Genomic DNA, 17,194 nt, shown 5'->3' with positions numbered 1-17,194 from the left:
ATAATATGAAGAGTGTGGCTGTAAAATGTGACAGGAAAAAAATCAACATGAACTGATCTGAATGTTCCCCTGGGAATGTTGTGGTTTTTAATATTTCAGAAATGGGTTTGCTTAGCCCTGAGGGGAAGGGATTGGAAGAGCATGGTAGACATGAGCATGCACAAAGACTGCACTTTCTGTATTAAGGGGGAAGAAATAGGTCACTGTAGATTAGACAGCTAATTTGGTTTCCTTTAAAGCCACAAGAGGTAGAAAGTGCTGAGCTGCAATCTGGAAGAATGGATACTGTCTCCTGAGGGACAGGGCAAATAAGCAGTGTAGGTATTAAGTCTTCTTGCTTTGTAAACTCTTGATTTACATAAATACAGCTGTTAATTCATGCTTTATTACTGAGCTGATGTTGCCTTACTGGGAAAAGTGCCACTTTATGCAACAGTTCCAATTAATTGTGTGCCAATGCTGAGCTACCCATGTTTTAAGAAAAACATTTCTAATGCAGGTTATATGGAAGGAAATACTTTTATTGTTAGTTCTTTTTATTTATTATACATTATGTCCAAGAATGGTCCATCCCAGCATCCACAAAGTCAAACAAAAGTAGCAAGATGCCTGCATGGATGAACAAGGAGCTCCTGACTGAACTCAGACATCAAAAGGAAGAACGCAAGAGGTGGCAGCACGGAGAGACGACCTAGGAAGAATACAGCAACGCTGTCTGGAGCATGCACACACAGGGTTAGGAAAGCCGAAACTAACTTGGAGTTGAATGTGGTGGGGGATTTGAAGGGCGACAAACAAGGGCTTCTACAGGTATATCAGTAACAAAACAAACAAAAAAACCCAACAAAACAACTAGGGAAGCCACGGGCCTGTTGCTGAATGGGACAGGGGACCTGGTGACAAAGACAGGGAAAAGGCTGAGATACTCAATGCCTCAATGGTAAGATATGCCATCAGGATTCCCAGGACCCTGAGGCAAGTGGCGAAGTCTGGCACAGTGAAGACTTTCCCTCAGTAGAGTCGGATCAGGTGACTGGTGTATGGTCCTGTGGCTGGGGTGCCATGATGGATGGTTATTGGCTCTGCAGGAGGGATAGGCAGGGCTGATGAGGTGGGGGGGTGGCACTGTACGTAAGGGAGGGGTTAGATTGTATGGCGCTTGCAGCTGGCAATGATATGATTGAGACCTCTGGGTAAGGACAAAAGGGAAAGCAAATAAAGCAGATATTGTGGGAGCCTACTGTAGACCACCCAGCCAGAATGACGACACTGATGAATTATGCTACAAGGAACTAAAGGATATCTCTAGATCAACGGTCCTTGTCCTTATGGGTGATTTTAACTTCCCAGACATAACTGGGAATATCATACAGCGGACACAAATAGGTCCAGAAAATTCCTGAAGCACGTTGAAGATAACTTCTTGGTGCAGGTACTAAGGGAGCTGACTAGGAAAGGTGCCCTCCTAGATTTGTTGTTTGTAAACAGAGAGGATCTCATGGGTGTGGTGGTGATTGGCGGCTGTCTTGGTCACAGTGACCATGAAGTAGTTCAGTTTCAAATTGGTGGTGATAGGAGAAAAACCACCAGCAAAACTTCGTCCGTGGATATGGGAAGAGCAGACTTTGGGCTGCTGGAGGAGCTAGTTAATAAGGTCCCCTGGGAATCTGCTTTTGAAGGTATTGGGAGTCCATGAATGCTGGTCACTTTTTAAGAGCCATCTCTTAAGAGCACAGGAGCAGGCAATTCCACAATGTCAGAAGTCAAGCAAGCAGGGTGGAAGGCTGGCTTGGCTGAGCAGGGATCTTCTTCTAGAACTTAGGCAAAAAAAGAGAGTGTACGGACATTGGAAGCAAGGACAGGTGACAGGGGAGGACTACAGAGATACTGTTCGCCACTGTAGGAAGAAAATTCATGTGGCCAAAACTCATTTAGAGTTCAAGCTGGCCAGCACTGTGAAGGACAACAAAAAGGGCTTTTTGAAATATGTTAATAGCAAAAGGAGAGTCAGAGATAACATTAATCTGTTGCTTGACAGGGTCTGTCACCTCACAAATAGGGACGTAGACAAAGCAGAGATGTTTAATGCCTTCTTCGCCTCTGTCTTCAACACCAATAATGGGCCCTGGGACCTCCAGAGCCCTGTGTTGGAAGACTATGACTGAGGGGATGATAAACTCCCAGCTGACCCTAACTTGTTCGAGACTTGCTGCCCCAGCTGGATGCACATAGATCTGTGGAGCCCAATGGGATTAATCCCAGGGTAGTGAAAGAGTTGGCCGATGTCATCGTGGGACCTTTCTCCATTATTTTTCAATCGTCTTGGGAGTCCAGAGAGGTCCCAATTGACTGGAAGCTAGCAAATGTTGTCCCAGGTTTCAAGACAGGTAAGAAGAAAGATCCTGGTAATTGCAGGCCTGTCAGTCTCACTTCAGTGCCTGGTAAAATTATGGAGCAAGTTGTTCTGGGAGTTACTGAAAAACACTTGAGAGACATTGCAGTTATTGGTCATAGCCAGCACAAGTTCATGAGGGGAAAGTCCTGCTTAACCAACTTAATTTCCTTTTATGACAAGGTCACCCATCTAGCTGGCAAAGGGAAGCCACTAGATGTGGTGTTTGGGGATTTTAGCAAAGCTTTTGGTACTGTCTCTCACAGTATGCTTCTGGATAAACTGTCCAGCACAAAGCTAGACAAGTTAGTAATACATTGGGTGAGCAATTGGCTGACAGGTCGGGCTCAAAGGGTTATAGTAAATGGGTTTACATCAGGCTGGCAACCAGTCACCGATGGGGTTCCTTAGGGCTCAATTTTAGGGCCAGTGCTCTTTAATATTTTTATAAATGATCTAGACACAGAAATTGAATGTACATTAAGTAAGTTTGCCAACAATGCTAAAGTAGGAGGAGCTGTGGAGGGTAGAGGGGCCTTACAGGGAGATCTGGATAGACTAGAGAGCTGGGCAATCACCAGTTTCAATTGTGTGAAATTTAACAAGAGCTAGTGCCTGATTCTCCACCTGGAACAGGGTAATCGTGGTTATATGTACAAATTGGGGGACGAGAGGCTGGAGAGCAGCCCCGTGGAAAGAGATCTGGGGGTTTGGGTTGATGGTAAGTTCAATATGAGTCAACAGTGTGCCCTGGCAGCCAAAAGGGCCAACCGTGTCCTGGGGTGCATCAAGCACAGAATAGCTAGCTGGTCGAGGGAGGTGATTGTCCCACTCTACACTGCACTGGTGCAGCCCCACCTCAACTACTGCATGCAGTTTTGGGTGCCTCAATATAGGAAGGACATCAGACTATTAGAGTGTTTACAGAGGAGGGTGACTAAGATGGTGCAACGCCTCAAGAGCAAGACTTACAAGGAGCAGCTGAGGTCACTTGGCTTATTCAGCTTGGAGAAGAGAAGGCTGAAGGGTGACCTCATTGCAGTGTACAACTTCCTCAAGGGGGGCAGCAGAGGAGGAGGTGCTGACCTTCTCTCTGGCGACCAGAGATAGGATGCGAGGAAATGGAATGAAGCTGTGTCAGAGGAAGTTCAGATTGGACCTTAGAATCACAGCATCACAGAATGGTTAGGGTTGGAAGGGACCTTTGGAGATCATCTAGTCCAACCCCCTGCCAAAGCAGGTTCCCCTAGAAGAAAAGGTTCTTCACTGAGAGGGTGGTCAGTCACTGGAACAGGCTCCCCAAGGAAGTGGTCACAGCACCAAACCTGTCAGAGTTCAAGGAACGTCTGGATGATGCTCTTAGTCATATGGTTAATTTTAGGTAGTCCTGCGAGGAGCTGGGAGTTGGACTTGATGATCCTTATGGGTCCCTTCCAACTTGAGATATTCTATGATTCTAAGTCTATGGAACCTGATGGGATGCATCCCTGAGAAGTGAGGGAGCTGGCCAGCATCACTGCAAGGCCACTCGCAATCAGGAGGAGTGTTTCTGGCAGGTTTGAGGAAGGTGATCCTTCCCCTCTACTCAGCACTCAGACCACATCTGGAGTGTCATGTGCAGTTCTGGGCTTCCCAGTACAAGGCACGGACGTACTGGAGTGAATCCAGCAAACAGCCACTAAAATGATTAAGGGATTGAAACACCTGAGGACAGACTGAGAGAGCTGGGACTGTCCAGCCTCAAGGAGAGAAGGCTTGGGGGGTTAATTTTATTGATGTATATAAATACTTGGTTGGGAGTAATAAAGAAGACAAAGCTAGACTCTTCTCAGTACTGCAAAGTGAAAGGGTAAGAGGCAATGGACACAAACTGAAATACAGGAAAATCAACCTAAACATAAGAAAAGTTTTTACTGTGTGCATGGTCAAACACTAGAGAGAGTTTGTGGAGTCTCAGTCTTTGGAGATTTTCAAAATCCAATTGGACATGGCCCTGGGCAGCCTGCTCTAGCTGACTCTGCTAGGGGCAGAGCAAGGGGTTGGAATAGATTACAGCCAGATTAATTCCACAATTAAAGTCTGATTTTTAGAAAAGTCTTACTGTCATGGTTTAACCCTGGACAGCAACTAAGCCCCACACAGCTGCTCACTGAGAATCAGAAAAGTAAAAGTGAGAAAACTCATGGCTTGAGATAAAGACAGTTTAATAAGTAAAGCAAAAGCTGCGCACACAACAAAGCAAAACACGGAATTCATTCACTACGTCCCATGGGCAGGCAGGTATTCAGCCATCTCCAGGAAAGCAGGGCTCCATCATGTGTAATGGTGACTTGGGAAGACAAACGCCATCACTCTGAATGCCGCTGCGCCCCTTTCTTCTTCTTCCCCCAGCTTTTTCTGCTGAGCTTGACGTCATATGGTGTGGAATATCCCTTTGGTCAGTTGAGATCAGCTGCCCTGGCTGTGTCCCCTCTCAACTTCTCATGCACCCCCAGCCTATTTGCTGGGGGGGGGGGGCAGGGTGAGAGGCAGTAAAGGCCTTGACTCTGTGTCAGCACTGCTCAGCAGTAACTAAAACATCCCTGTGTTATCAACACTGTTTCCAGCACAAATTCAAAACATAGGCCCATACTAGCTGCTATGAAGAAAATTAAGTCTATCCCAGCACACACATATTTTTTTTTTGCAGTGTAGCACGATCAAACTTACACTGCTGCAGATGACATAAGCATGAAGTCAAACTTGTATTTCCTTTACTCTGGCAAGTGGGATGACTCTAGAGCAGGTCAAGCTGGAAGACCTCTGGTTTCCTAGCTGTCAGTTAATACAATTTCCATTTTATAGCCAATCTGTACATTTCTTGCACTATGTTTACAACTCCAGTTTCTGTAACTTTTCTTCTGACCCCTGAGCATAAAAAAAGAAAACATCATTTTGAATGTTACTATGAAGTTCCCTCAGGGTGATGCCATTTCATAGGCGATTAAAAGCTGCATTAGTGTGGAAAGCCAAAATAGGCCTGTTACAAACAGCCTAAATGCAGAAGAAAATGACCCCTTGCATCCCAACAGTATGATCGCTCTCCAGACTGAAATAAACACACGTCACCATAAATAAACTGTGAAATACAGCCTGTTTTATTTAAAGGGTGGGGTTTTTATTTTTATATTGCACTTGGCATTTCCTGACTTAAGAGCTGCAAGCTGTCTTCTGCCTAACACCTGTTTCTGGCTGTAGTTCTGGCACTTGTATAACCCAGTGGTAGAGACTGTCATCCAGTGTCTAACTCATTTTACATTAAACATGGCAGTCTGAAGGATCCTAGCTGTGGACAATAATGTTTTGCACCCTGGTGTTTTTCAAAATCTCTTGGTTTTAGTCCTTGATGGAAATCAAGTGCGTTTGTACTTCGACTTCATAGAGGACAATTCTGGACCCACACAAAAGGGTGGGATTCGTTAAAGTATTCCATTTACCGCTGTAATTTAAGCCTGTGCTAAGAAGTAGATTCATGCACATGCATCTTTATTCCTGGACTCTTTTTTCTCTTTGCAGTTAGCGTCATAGTCTCTGACATCTCAGTATATGAGTTTATTGCTTTTTACTCCACTTACTCCAGGAGGGAGGTATGGAAATGGATTTGATTCTGGCTTTTCATGAAGAACAAACTTGTGGCTGCTGAAACCTCTCAGGGTCTTTGTCTTTGCCCTCATCAGCTAGGGAACTGAGTGCATATGAAGGTATATGATCAGAAACTGCTGAAAGAAATCACAGCAGTACATGAGTGCAATTTTGAAAGCGTAATTTTATTCTGAAACAGGTTTCTTCAAGGCCTCAGAGGCTGACTTTCCATGGTAGTATATAGGAATCTCATGTTCCAATCCCACCAAATTTCAATGTGATAAATTTGCCCTTTACCTGTATGTCAAAGTAGTCCACTCCTTGTGTGGGTCTTCTGGGGTTTGATGATTACAGCGAGTAGCTTACAATCCTCTGAAAGACAGGTAGCTGCTCGTTATTCTTGCTACTCCTCCAGTCTGCAAATACTTTGATTCAAGTCCAATATTCTTCCCAATTTTGCTAAAAAGACAAGAAAAAAAGATCCATTTTAAAGCAGAGGACATGAGAGGATAGGTCTCATGGTGCAAGTTTCACCTGTCAGGTGACACTCACTCACTCAGGACACTCAGTTAGTTGGAAATAATAAATACTCAGTTTCTTCTGTAGGCTAATGTGATTAAATCCAGCAGCTCCCACGACTGCTACTCACAAGAAGTAAATGCGAAGATTTCTTTGTTTGAGAGACCTAGACAAGACAGTTCAATTCAAACTGCAGCTTTAACACAAATTTTCAACAATATCAGGCTAAATAATTTAAATAGTGAATTATGACAGTTACTGCAAAGCCCTATCTTCTAGTTGACGTGTATCTACATGGGTACTGCAATATAGTAGTGGTCCTACACTGGTAAGTATTGTATGTCTTGTGTCTTACTCCACTGTTTGTTCTTCCTAATGAAGAGCTAAAATCCATAACTTTTTGTTATGAGAGAGAATGAAAACAGAGAGCAATAGCCCATTTCTAGCTGGCTCTGTAAGGCTCTACTCCAAAGTATTCATAGATACATGTAAAGACAGCATCAGCTGACTAGACAAGACCTAGACAACCTCAGTGACCAGCTCTTCTATTATTCCTTAGTAAGCCCCAAACCTTTCTTACAGAAACTGGGAAGTCTAAACTGCATCATAATAAGGAAGAAGATGGAATTATTTGTTGCAACAAGGCACCTAAGCAGTCCCCAGTTTCAAGATATATTCTCTGCGGCCTTAATACATTAATGTTACTGCTAGGTCTGCAAATGCTACTTCCACAAGCTTTTTTCCTCATGCTCTTTCTCTTTGCTGTTCTAGAATTTTCCTCAGTCTTAGCTAATCTGGAATTCAGGATGTTTCTTGAAAATATTTCTATGTTGTTTCTCACCCTGTCTTCCCTGAATTGTTTTAGTATGGAATGCTGTGGAGCCCTTTAGAATAGTTGTCAACATGGTAAGAAGTTAACTTTCTATATGCTGTCTTCAGTTTCTCCACAAGCTTCTGAATTATGTCTAGTACCTTGTGGCTGACAGTGTGCCTTAATTTCTCCAGAAGAATCTTGTAAGAAACATTGTCCACACCTTTAAGAGAAATTGAATTCCATCTTTTATCCACTATTTTACTAACACAGCAAAAAGTTAAATGGAAAAGTTAGCCTGAGTTAAGTCAGCATGTGTAGAGTATTATAGCTATTCAATATGCTGACAATTTCATGGTAACTACCTGTGTACCTATTTTAGCCCACAGCACCTATAAGGCAGTGTAAGCAAGTTTCAAATATTTATTTTATTACTGAGCATGGATGTGAGCAGTAACTGTCAAGCAGCACTCTAATGTACTGCAAATCCACACTCAAGCTTGCCTTGTGGAAACTTGTACAAGCCTATAGTATAAGAATCATAATAATTAGTAAAATAAAATTTCCCTTTGCCAAAGCCATCCTAGTTAAGCTCAAGTTACATAATCATCAACTCAGCATTTATTAACTGGTCTAAACTATTACTTGTAGTGCTTTGTAAGTAGATATATCAGGCATATATGCAAACTACCTGCAGGTCTTCCTCACATTCCCCTTTATAGATGCAAAATTTGTTCTTTACCAGTGCTCTGGTATTATAGCTTACTTTAAGGAGATAAACCTGAAGGGTTCCAGGCTGTTCAGGAAAGATGGGGTGGGAAGGCATGTAGGAGGGCTTGTACACTGTGAAGAGGAGTGCCTTGGGTGCATGGAGTTTTACCTTGGGACAGCTGATGAACCCATGGAGAGTGTGGGTAAACCAGAGAACAGACCTGTGCAGCCTATGCCATAGTAGCTGTCTGCTACCAAATCACCCGATCAAGAAGAGGCAGATGAAGCCTTCTTCAAGCACCATGCCCTAAGAGCTCTTCTGCAGTGGGGAGATCTTACAGTGATGAGAACTATGTTGCGTTTTTTCCTCTTCCTGGGGGACTACTTGGAGAACCTGATCCCAGATGCAGACATCTACACATTTTTCAAAATATACTTTGGGCTAAGTGAAATCTCTGAGTCAAATGAATGTGAAATCAGTTCTGGCTCCTGTTGCCATCTTCTGTACATGTGTAACTAGACTTGGGACAGTTTGAGATCACAAAGCATGGAAGATCCTAGTTGGTGCATTTTTATTGCTCGCCACCTTAAGACCTTGCTGTGGATAAGCGTTCCTGCGCCCTTCCAAACCCTTCTGCCCTGCGCCGTTTAGGTTACAGGGATTACAACCCCACGCCCTTACCCTCGAAAGCCATCGTCCGCGTAGTCCTGGCTGCAAGAGAGACGAAGGAAGGCAGTGCCTCGCCGGCTTCCCCTGGCTCTCCAACCTGACTCGCCGCCGGGGGCGAGTTGGTCCTGCCAAACGTGCGGTGGCACCGGCCCCCGCGCCGCAGCGGCCCCCCGGGCGGGGCGCCCGCGCTCCAGCTGCACGGCCCCGCCGGGACGGAGGCGGGGGGAGGGGGCTGGGCTGGACGGGCTCGCCGTCCCGCCCCCGGGGCACAGCCCGCCTCGCCCTATTATGCCACCCGTGCTTGAAACAAAGTTTAGAAAGTTGGTTCAACCTTTCTGCGGTCTTACTTCCACCCCGAGGCGTGGGCAGGCGGAGTACAGCCGCACCGGCCTGCGCGCAGGGCTCGTATCGCGCCTTCGCCTGGGCGCCTGCAGGGAGCGGCGGAAGGTGAGTCGGGGGAAAAGTATCGCGGGCCAGAAGAGTTGGGGGAGGAAGAAGAGGACCGTGAGCGGCTAGATCGTTGTCCTAGCGAAGCCGCTGGTGGAAAGGCACCCGCGGCCGCCGCTTCACCCTTCCTTGCAGAGCCCCGGTGTGGCAATAGCGCCCTGCTCTTCCGCCGCGCTCCGCCTGCGGCAAGCTTTGCTTCCCGCGAGGGCTGTCTGCAAGGGGACGTCGCCTCGGCGGGCTCTGCGGGGCCGGGGCTCAGCGGGTTCAGGGCACCCGGCAAGGGACAACCGTTAGTAGCCCACGTCCCGTCCCCCGGTGCCCATCGGCGCCCCCGCTGCCCATCGGCGCCCCCGCCTCCTCTGGGAGCGGTGGGCTGCGCCCCGCGGCGGGGGCGGTGCCTGGCGGAAGGAAGCGGGGAGGAGCCGGCGGGGCCGGGCTGCCCCCGGCTTCGCCGGGGCTGAGCCGCTGGCAGCGGCGCGGGGGCGGCACGGGAGCGCTTCCGAAGCCGCTGTGAGGGTCGCTTGCTGCGTTCGTAGCCCCGGGCCCTTCCCTTAACCCTCACCTCGCTCTCAGGCTGGAAGGCAGCAGGGTTAGAGCCGCAGCGGTTGCCAAACAGGCCGCTGCTGCCTCCGCACCGCCTGCCTGCCGGCGTGAACGCGGGCAAGTTGCTTAAGCCCACTCTGCCCCGTTCCCTTTCTCTGTACAGCCCTGGGACCAGCACTGGAGCAACACGGGGTGAGAAGCTGGCGATCAGAACGACAGCTGGGTGTGCTGGAGTGTGAGGTGTCACGGCTCCTCCTACACAGAGAATATTTCATAAAGGTGGTGCCCAGACGTGCTGTTGACTGATTGTATTTGCACTTCTGCTTCCCTCACGTAGCTTCGCGCTGAGGCCGACAGTGTCACAGAGAAATCGCTTAATGTGCTGGTTACTTCAGGAGCTGCTCAGCTGATTTTCAGCGTACACTTCCCTGCAGACAGAGAACTGAGTTTGTGGCTGGTGGCTGCCTTTCGGGGGGGAACAGGCCCACCAAGTGCTTAGTGAAGATGAAGGCAGTGCTGCTACTGATGGTAGTAAAAATGGTTCTTGTGTTCCCCTGCAATAGTCTGGTGTCAGTCTTGGACTGCTGTAGCACTGGTGTGGTATCTGATTTAGTTTTCTGTCTTTCTTGATACTGAATGCTTATAATGACTGTAAATGACAGTTATAAAAGAAACTTACTGCTACCAGGATAATCGATTTCTTAGTGTGTACCAATAGAACCGATCATAACGGCATCTAATGAAACTTGGGTAGCGTCACAATTGGGAGAATAATGAAATCCCTCTCGAACACTTTGACTAATTGAACATACTTTTCTATTTTCTTAGTTGCAACTTTGTGGTTTTCAACAATAGTTTCCAGGTTAGTTTCACTTTTCTTTTTAGATGGCATATATGAATTATTCTGATGCACTGGTAAAAGTTTATTGGTTGTCTGTGGGATGTCCTAAGACTCAGATATCTGGTCATTTATCATTAGGGACTCCAGTATTGTACAACTCAAAAGGTAACAGTTACACCTAAAAGAGTGAAAATTAAACGTCAATTTTCTTTATACTAAATTCTCATCTTTCTTGACATTAAGAAAAGAAATCAAAAGTCAGTCTTTCAAGTACAAAGAGCAGATGATTTCTGTGAATGGATTAAGTAGCAATGAGATTTAGGGCAATGATAGTTTACAGTCTCCTGATCTGCCAGTTCTTAGAGACTTAAGTTCACTGCTGCTGAAATGAAGGAGGTATATTTGGTTCTGGGTGAGACACCTCTCCTCACTTTTCCTCCTATCTTGTGATGGACTAGAAGAGAACTGCAAAGAAAGCAGAAGAAATTAATGCACTAAAGAGCACTACTCCACAAGCTTTTATTGTGATTTCTTCAGCCCACAGGATGCATGTGCTGCTTCTAACAAATCTCTCTCTTTTCCTCCTCCTGTTTCAGTTCACTAACAAATGATATACTGTCATTATTTTCTAGATGGGTAAATGGTGGCCATATGGAGGGTAAAGAATATAGTGGTCTGTCCAGATTCCCTCTCCATCGTTCACTAATTTGCAGTATAAGTATATATGAATGTACAGTTCTACAAGTAAGGAGGGATTAATACATCTTTAGAGGTTTATTTCTCTTGTTAAAAAATGCAGGTTTAATCAGTTTACGTAAACCAGATGTAAAGACGTAATTGATTCCACTGTCCATGACTTATCCATGCAGAAGCACCAGGATGCCTGTGTCAATAAACTGACTGAAACTCAGTTAAAGACTTTGGAGCTCTCTCCAGGCAAAGATCTAACCAGGTCAGGCCTAGAATTTTCAGTCTGAATCTGACTTATTTTTTATCCTGACTTATTTTTTATTGTTTTCTCCTAAGAGAAAACAAAAAATTGGTGATAAATATTTGCCTACATTTCTAGGCACCAGTGCCCTTTTCTGGGGTAGTTCTTCCCCACATTTAGTAAGCTGGATCACCACAGGGTCAGATAAGAAAGGTATAGGATAGCTTACTGGGAGTTTTACCCACTCTGCCTCATTAGTCACTCACAGATTTATGGTGTGTCGCATCTCAGTCTAATTTGACTTCCTTCTCATGTTCTTTCTGCTGTGCCTCTGTATCATGTGTTTGATTTGTTGTGTCCCAGACTACCCCTTGCTCTGATCCCGATTCTTGCCAGACAGAAATGATGAAGTAGCCATACCTGTTGCATGGTGGGAAGTTATCACGTTGCTGAGCCATGGCCAGCATATGTGCCCCTTTAAGAGCCTGTGACCTCCAGAGAGCCACACCAGAAGATATTCACCCTATCTGCAGTATCATGCAATAGCCCCTTTTTCCTCACATGACTCATCTCATCCCTTAGTTTCACAGAGGGAGTGTCAAGAAAGATGAAGGGTCTTGCTGGGCAACTTCCATTTGTTAGAGAGCAGCGTAAATGGAGGCAGTGATCCTGCACAACTGCAAGAATAACTTTTTGACTAGTTGACTCACAGAGAATGTGGAAGTTGTATTTCCACTTGAAAGCAGCGGTGAATTAAAATCTAATTAAGAATCTGTAATTATGCATTTTTAATTGTTTGTGTTGCTAGAGTTTTTTGTAGAACTAAACAGGATGCGGTATGCCAAGCCTACTAATCAAATATAGGTAAGTGGATTTGTTTATATGTTTCCCAGACCTTGGAAGCAAGCCATGCAGAAGAGATAGCATGAAGGTTATCTTGTACTGCATATAGGAAAATATGACGCTTCTTGTATCGTATTTTACCATTACTTCTTGCAATGGAAAAACAGTGGACTAGCAAATTAAATATTCCCGTGCCTCACGTACATGGTCTTGTCCCATAAAAAATGTGCCACTGACTCAGGTGAAGGTGGTTTCCAGGAGCAAGTTTATAGTTTTAGAAATTCTGAAAATGTTGAAAACAAGAATTCTTGCAAATCCAACTACAAAGCAAGTGCCAAATAACTAAGGAGATACTTGGAACGTGCCTCTCAGGTCTTCTACTGCAATCTGCATTAGCTTGGGTCCACTAAGGTCAGTGGCAGAGTAGGCTGAAATTTTCCACTAACATTTTTTCCACTAAAAATGCATTTTTGTTTGAAGAGAATATTTAATTTGCATCTGAAATTCCTTTAATTTAGCTTAAAGATGTAACATTCCTTGACAAACTAGAAACAGAGAGTATATTTTAGATTTCAAGCCAAATTTTTGTGGTTTTTCAGGCATATAAAAGGTTTTGATTTTTTTTTCCAGAAGTTACCTTTTTAGCAAGGACTTTTGGAGGACACAGAATATTTCAAGCTTTTTTTTTGTGGAAATGGTGTACTGCAAAGGTGTTCTTGTCAACCAGATTTCACCAGCTGAAAGTAGCTCCATTTAGCAGCGAGTCATTAGGAAACCCTGAAAGATAAGACAATTAAAAGGAACATACTCTGCTTTACTTAAATTTTTTCCAGGCCTTTACTTTGCAGGGGGGGGGTGTGTGTGTCTGTTTCCAATGCAAATAATTTGTCACCAAATGGAACAGCTCATATTAATTGGTAATACCTCATGCCAGAACATCATGTTACAGGTTACACCTTTTATTAATATAATGCTGTTATTAATATAGTTATTTGCATGCTATTTCAGTGCTTGGGACAATGCAACACAATAAGTCATGCACTCAGATGGAGTCGGCTTGGTTTTGACTTCACGATGCTTGGAATGTGTTGCATATGTTGTAAGGTGCTCCTTCTTGACAATAGGTTTTACTTCTCTGAGCTAACATTTTATGTTTTGAAAGAAGTCAAAATAATGGTAAAATAGTTCTATAATAGTTCTGATACAAGTTCTATAACTGCTAATGTCATTACTGTTTACATGCAAACGTTTATAAAAACTAATGCTGCAGCCACAAATGTTAGCCAGAGTTGTTGCCCAAAATACATAACTGGCCAAATTGTATTTGTATGCAGGAAAGGTTTATTGATAAGTTAGAGAAAGAGAGACAGAACTTGTGGGGAAAACACACTCACATGCACATACACACTTATACTACCATCGTGCTCAGGTGTTAGGTAGGTCAACAGTTTCTTGAAGACTTAGCATTCTTGCAGCCAGCAGGCAGGCAGCAAAGAAGAGGGAGGGAGAACAGGTCTTCTTGGAATCAGTGTCCTTGACCAAGGCAGGAAGAGCAGGTGGAGGGAGAGAAGGAGAGCGTGGGTTCCTGAAGCATGCAGAGACTACAGACAGGGTGCTCTCACAGGTCTGATGAGCCCATGATTATTCTGCAACAGTGATTTCCATGATGGTTGCTGCCCCTAAATTCAGTGTCCTTTTATAAGAAGTTTGCATTTCTAGGCAGTTCTTAGCTTTTCATTTCTTAAATACATTAAAAAGGAAGCATCCAAAGCAATGAAGCAAGAGGAAAATACGCATTTCCACGAAAATCCTAACTAATAGTAGCTTTACTTCTCAAGGAGCCTAGCAGCCCTAAGCAGGTCCATTTAACTTCACCCTGCCTTTTCAGTATGGATCCCTAAGAACTGCTAATATTTAGGCAATAAAAATCAGAGAAGGTAGTGCTGAAAGGAAACTGAGAGGTTCTGTGATTGTTGTTGCCTACACATTAGTTATTTTTCTTTAGTGTTTCCATAGTGAAGGAGCAGAATGGGGAATAAATGAATCTGCCTGCTGCCTTTGCTTACCTAAGTTACCTTTGGATATCTTAATTTTAACACATGGATAGTTTTGTTTGCTACTTCCATAGAAGCCAGCGAGAATCCAAGCAGGCGACTTTCTTCTTCATCTGTGTGGGAAGCTAGCCTTTGGGAGAGGCAAATTTTCTTACAAACCCAGTGCAAACTAGTTGCTTGGATGGACATGTTAAAAATAAAAAAGGTTAATGAGGACACAATCACTAGTCAGAGAGCTGGAATCCTGCATCATTGTGTATAGAAGTGACATAGTTTGGGTTTTTTCCAACATTTGGATTTGTGGATTCATCTAGGGACAAATGCCAAGTGGGGAGTGAGTAGTCTCTCTCCGATGTCTTCGGTAGCCTGTTTTGGAATTGTTAATGCTGTCACTTTAAGTTTTTTTTCTGTTTTTCTCCTGCTTCCTGCTTTTATTGTGGAGACTGTACTTCTGATATATGACCTGTTTTTTTTCCTTCTTCTTTAGTTTTAGGTGTGTTTAACCAGTCATCTTCTGAAAATGAGAAATTTCATTTATATGATTAAGATGTATTTATAACCCACAGGATCTTCTCCCAGGTCTTTTACCTCCTTGATTTCTGCTCATCTCTCTTACCTTGAAATAAATTGGAAGTAATTTTATGGAAATCTATAAACTTGTTGTGATATAAATGAAGCTTTGAGCTTGCATTATGAAGAATATCAGAGTAGGTGATACTAATGGTTCCCTTAATCTTTAAAAGCTACAGTTAGGGCTGGTTGGAGAATTTCTGTTAAGACTGACTGTAAACAGAATTTGGCTTCCCCACACAAATTTACTCACAGGAAAGGGATTTTTGCATAATTTAAAGTTTTCCTTTTTTAGGCCAGTGGATGCAGGATTTCTTTGTTGTCTGCCTTTGCTACTCCCCTGAAATTATTTTCATGACACATTTCTTTCAGACTATCCTGCTGTGGTCCCTCACAGGAACTCCAGCCTGCCTCAGATCTCTCCCTCCACAGTTAAACTCCCTGCACCCACCCCATGGCACACTGTCTCCTAGGATGAAGAATCATGAGAGATCGTGTGTGTCATGACCGTCTTCCCGGTCAAACGGAAGGGGATTAAAAGGGACAGTCGAATTAGGCAAATCAACATATGGCTACAGAACTGGTGCCACAGACAGGGGTTTGGCTACTTAGACCATGGGACTCGTTTCAAGAAACCTGGTCTTCTGGCAGCCGATGGGGTCCATCTGTCAGAGAAGGGCAAGAGTGTCTTGGGTCATAGGCTTGCCAAGCTGGTAAAGAGGGCTTTAAACTAGAGTTTAAACTAGAGCTGCTGGGGGAGAGGAACCTCAGTCCATCCCAATTCAGCCAGTCCGATGCCAGGGCCAGCAATAGGTGCCCAGAGACCAGAGAAGGATGGCAGGTCATCAGGAGAGCGCTGGAAGAGCAGTGGAAAGGAGTTTCAGTCCAAAAATACCTCATGATTAATCATCTGTAAAAACCTTATAAAGCCCACATCCTTGCTTAGTATTATTTGGAGCTCTGCTTGTTTGCATCAGCTCATGATACAACCTATTTTGCATGGTGAAGTGTGTGTTCATAGCTAAAAGAATGGAAATCAAAGGTCTTAATAGAATAGAACAGTCTTTTGAATTTGTAAGCCATTTGATTTCTAAAGTAGATGGGTGAATGAATGGAACTATTTATATTATTTTAAACTGGCCTTGGAATAATTATATTGCTGATCCAGTAAAGTGGGGCAAATTGCAGTTTTAATCTTCCATGTTATTACCAGCATTTGCAAAGGACACTCTAGGAATTAAGATGAACTGTACCAGCTTTGGAAGCTGCCATAAGGATTAAGAATTTTAATGTATGCTCTCATTTAATTTTCTGCTATATTCAACATGCTTGCTGTGTAGCAAGTTTTTATGATGTGTATGAAAGGTGAGGCAACTTGTAAGAAGGTGAGGCTCCTGTGATGCACATAATTTCATTTTGTGGTATGGAAGTATTTAGAAAGCATGGTGACGTTTTCTGAATCAGATCTGTAGTGTTTGCTAAATGTAAACACCTTTATCAAACTGTATATAGTGCCTTTTTGTTCCACCATTTTTAATCTGGTTTCGTATTTCTATTCTTTCACATGCAATTGGTTATCTATTGCTTGCACAGTTTTTCTTTTTTTCTTTTTCTTAAGGAAGTCTAATGAACTGTGCAGAAAGCAGAGGGACTAGCAGCAGTTACTATCATGATTAGTTCGGCCAGTTCCTGCAGTTGTGGCCTTTTGAGAAACTGTTGAGATGTGAAAAAGAAAAAAAAAATATGTTACATCCAAAACACTTGGAGTTTGGGTCAGGACCATCTTTAGGCTGCACTTGTTCCACTGATTTTTGGTATTTTTAAACCTGTTTTTAAGTTAGTGTCACTGCAAAGTTGAAATTGGTGGCCTCATTTTGATTACCTCATACACTGGTGTCAGTCAAGAACGAGTTGTATTGAAGTAAGTGAAGTTTAGGTGTGTAAAACCAGTATGAAAAGAGAATCTCATCCAGACTATTATACCACTGTAGTCTGAATGTGGCTTGCGGTGACATTTCCATCTGATCCACTTGTGGGTGGCTATATAGAATCAGAGCAAAGATTCATCTAGCTCGTATACTGTTTTTTGAGACTGTCTAATATTGGAAATGTCAGGAAAGGGATTAAGAAACAGGGCAGTTATAGAGTGATCTTTTCCTCTGTGTATCTTCCCAGCTACTGAAGGTTGGATAGACTTTCTGAGCTGGTCAGACAGCTGTAATAGCCAAATGCCCCTTGCTA

At 43.8% G+C, this 17,194-nt stretch overlaps 1 long non-coding RNA gene across 1 annotated transcript; it reads right to left on the bottom strand.

Moving 5' to 3' along the window:
* Window positions 1-4,626: 4,626 nt before the first annotated feature.
* LOC137663343 (uncharacterized) lies at window positions 4,627-8,900 on the bottom strand. The gene is made up of 3 exons (XR_011048174.1): window positions 8,737-8,900; window positions 6,311-6,472; window positions 4,627-5,299 (listed from the first exon to the last, which is right to left on the bottom strand). It is a non-coding gene; the product is annotated as an uncharacterized lncRNA (long non-coding RNA).
* Window positions 8,901-17,194: the final 8,294 nt, after the last annotated feature.

The sequence above is a fragment of the Nyctibius grandis genome, chromosome 5 (assembly GCF_013368605.1).
Source record: "Nyctibius grandis isolate bNycGra1 chromosome 5, bNycGra1.pri, whole genome shotgun sequence".
In the NCBI taxonomy this organism is placed as follows: Eukaryota; Metazoa; Chordata; class Aves; order Nyctibiiformes; family Nyctibiidae; genus Nyctibius; species Nyctibius grandis.
The sequence above is the reverse complement of the archived record's forward strand: the minus strand, read 5'-3'. Positions and strand labels throughout refer to the sequence as shown.